This window comes from Cornus florida, unplaced genomic scaffold, assembly GCF_030987335.1.
Source record: "Cornus florida cultivar Cherokee Brave unplaced genomic scaffold, ASM3098733v1 CherokeeBrave_3.0.0_Hap2_Chr04, whole genome shotgun sequence".
NCBI classification, from domain to species: domain Eukaryota; kingdom Viridiplantae; phylum Streptophyta; class Magnoliopsida; order Cornales; family Cornaceae; genus Cornus; species Cornus florida.
The window spans coordinates 48,083,133-48,086,919 of NW_026775574.1; the positions used below are offsets into that span (position 1 = coordinate 48,083,133).

General features: G+C 38.4%; 1 pseudogene; it reads left to right on the forward strand.

Moving 5' to 3' along the window:
- The first annotated feature begins 2,161 nt into the window (after positions 1-2,161).
- On the forward strand, positions 2,162-2,260 carry LOC132305777 (small nucleolar RNA R71; annotated as a pseudogene).
- The last annotated feature ends 1,527 nt before the right edge of the window (positions 2,261-3,787 follow it).

The following is a 3,787-nucleotide window of genomic DNA, read 5'->3' on the forward strand; positions in this document are numbered from 1 at the left end:
TTAGCCCGGATAAAAAATCTTATAGTGCATCCCCTCCTTGACGGGGTGATAAGTGCTTTAACTCCACCAAACAAATGGTTCCCTAGAAAACTTGTTGAATTAAGCTCAAAAGAAGTTTTTGGTCCTTGGTCAATACAATCTTTGGGCTTCCATGCCCTTTCAAAACAAGACTTGGAAACAATTTCTTTGGTTTCAAGGTTAAAGATAGAATTTTTGAAACTTTGGTCTCACACAAAAATTTAATTCCTTCACTTTTGAGGTCATAACATTTCTTTACAATATTAATCTCTTCATGCTTGTCAAATGATTTGGGGGTTGGATTAAAAATATTCAACTTTACCTTCATGTGGCCAAATGAGATTTTCATTATCCCCATCCTACAATTAATGTTGGCATTCGTGGTTGCCAAGAAAAGATGACCAAGGATAACGAGAATTTGGCTCTTAGGATTTGGAACCGGTTCCGTGTCAATGACAACGAAATCAACGGGAAAGAAGAATTTATCAATTTTAATCAATACGTCCTCAATGATACCCCTAGGCTTTTTGATTGATTGGTCGGCAAGTTACAAAACTACCGACATCGGTTTCAAGTCTCCTAAGCCTAATTTGACATATACCGAATATGGAAGAAGGTTAACACTAGCTCCTAGGTCAAGAAGAGTCCGATTAATGATATGATCATCAATGATGCATGAAGTGGTGGGTGAACCGGGGTCCTTAAACTTGGGGAGAGTGTTATGCTGCAAAATTGAACTTACTTGTTCGGTTAAGACCACTTTTCTAGGTGTTTGGCTTTTGTTCTTCCTCTTTTGGGTACACAAGTCTTTCAAGAATTTGGCATAAGCCGGAATTTGCTTAATTACATCCAAAAGTGGAAGATTGACTTTCACTTGCCTAAACACATCCATAATTTCTTTTATTTTGGCCTTTTGCTTGTCATTTGAAATAAATCCTTTTAAAGCATCCGGAAATGGAGTTTTTGGCTCAAAAACCTTTTCAGAATTTTTCTTTGAAGTCTCTTCAACACAATAAGTTTTCAAATCATTTTGCACATCTTTCTTTTCAAATCACTTTTCAATACATTCTCATTTATATGGTCATGCACATGCAATGAAGGAGGAATATGATATGAAATGGGACGGGTGTCAACTTGTGGTTGCACTGGTTCACTCTCTTTATTGGACATACCCACTTGGTTGTCCACAACCTTTCCACTTCTCAAGGTAGTCACCACATTGACATACTCTATTGTGTGATCTTCCGATGAGGAATGAGTCTCCACAACACATTGTTGCTTTTGTGGGGCATTCAAAGGCATTTTTCCCTTCTCTCTTGCATTCAAAGTACTAGCTATTTGCCCTACTTGGGTTTCTAGCTTTGCAATGGATTGAGAGTGAGAATAAAGTAATTATGTGTTTGCCTCTAAAGGGCCCAAAGCGGTCAAAACTTTCTCTTCAAAAGTGGGACTTCTAACATTTCCTTAGGAATATGATGGTTGATTAGGAAAATGAGAATTAGAGAATTGGTTTCCTTGTGATTGGTATGATGATATAAAACCTTAGGAACCTTGGCCTTGTAGTGGAGGTGGAATGTACTTTCCTTGAAAACCATCTTGGGAAGGGTTTGAGCCCTCCCCTTGGCTTTTCCAAGAGAAATTCGGGTGATTCCTCCAACTAGGATTGTAGTGATTGCCATAAGGATTGTTCCCTTGATTCACAAATGTTGCATTTACTTGTTCATGATGCTCACCTCGCACATGTCCATGGGGACAATTGGAAGTAGAATGTAAAACACTTGAACAAGTCATACATATCTCATTAGATGCATGATGAGAATGGTTAGGGAAAGAAGATACTTGATTCGCCAAATTTTGGTTGATAAAAAATTGATCAAACCTTTGAGATAATTATTTCATTTCGGCGGCAATTTCATTGGAGCGGTCGACTTGATGTAAGCCAACACTCTTCCTACCACTAGAATTTCTACCATTTTTGGAAGATAAAGTTCGATGCAAAGAATTTTCACTCATGCTCTTATAAAGACGCCACACGTTATCCTCATGCTTATCAATGTAAGAGCCACCCATGGAAGCATCAACTGTGACTTTGTAATTGTCCGATAAGCTCTTAGAGAAATATTGAACTAATTGCCATTTGGGCATGTCATGATGTGGACACTTCCTAAGTAATTCATTAAAGCATTCCCATGCCTCATGAAATGTTTCCCCATCCCCATGTGAAAATTCTAGAATTGAGGTTTTCATGGCATTGGTCTTAGAAACTGGATAGTACTTCTTCAAGAACTCTTGTTGCATTTCCGCCCAAGAAGTTATTGAAAAAGGCCTAAGATTGTTAAACCAATATTTTGCCTTATCTTTAAGGGTGAATGGAAATAGTTTAAGCCTTAAGACCTCTTCCGGCATGTCCGTGTATTTTACGGTGGAACATACTTCAAGAAACTCATCTAAATGCTTGTAAGGTTCTTCACTTGGAAGTCTATGATAATTAGGAAGCATTTGAATGGTTTATGGTTTGATTTCATAGTGATGTGCTCTAAATGGTGGCAATTGAATACATGTGGGTGCATTATATTCATTAGGCACATAGTGATCTCTTAAAGCAAGGGGAGGATTAGCAATTGGAGGTGCAACATGGGCACCTTGGTTGCCTTGAATGATGGGAGGTGGTGGAGCATAGATTGGCCTTGGCATTCCCAATGGAACTTGGCCTTGTTGTTGTGGTGGATGAACAAATGGCCTTGGCATGCCTAATGGAACTTGCATGTTATCATGATGCACATTGGGGTGGAGGATACCTTGTTGGTCTATGTAACCAAGGTCCTCCACATGGTCCTCATTGTTAACTTCCATTGATGAAATGGATTGACTAGAACTTCCTCTTCCCCTAGGGTTTTGAACAATGGATTCAAGATGAAAATTTAAAAGAACAAGAGTGGGTCTCAATGATCTACGACCATGCATGCGCAATGCAACACAACAAGAAATAATGACAAACACTTCACCTTCACAACAAATCAATAATCAACAAACTTCCTCCACATACAATGTTCCCATACTCCCATGCCTTAACAATATGCAAAGAACAATAAAATGCCTCCACGTGGGCTCACGATTTATCTAAGAATTGAAATATAAGCCTCCACACGGGCCGACGATTTAACTAGGGGTTTGAGTAAGAAAAAGTTCACAAAGGTCCTTTAGCACTTCAACTTCAAATTTTTAGCTTTTAGCTTAGCAATATTTTTTTTTTTAATGATTTTTGCCTTTTTCCTTGCTTGCTTAGCTCTTTGCTTGGCAACTCCTTTGCTCACCTTCTAGCTCAATGCACTTTGTCAAACAAGAACAAACACAATGAGTAACAAAAATTGAAATGAAAATAAAGTACAGACACGACCAAAAGAGTACTAATTCCTAATTGATTCCACAAATACGACGTTGCCAATGAATCAGTCCCCGGCAACGGCGCCAAAAACTTGGTGTGTCGTTAATCCAAACCCAAAGTTTGTGTACCAAAAGATAATGGTATGGAGCCTATGATGAATGTGGCCAAGCTTTACATTTAAAATTGCCACTACTACCTTTTACTAAAAGTATAGCTAGGGCAAGTAGGGATCGTCCCAAGGGATTGAGGGTCGTACTAGGTTGAGGAATCAAGATTAGGGTTAGTAGGTCGAGTGATCAAAATAGTGGTTGGTGATTGAATTACACTAAGATGCAATTTAAACTAAAGTAAACAATAATACAATAAGGAGAATAAAAGAGAGAG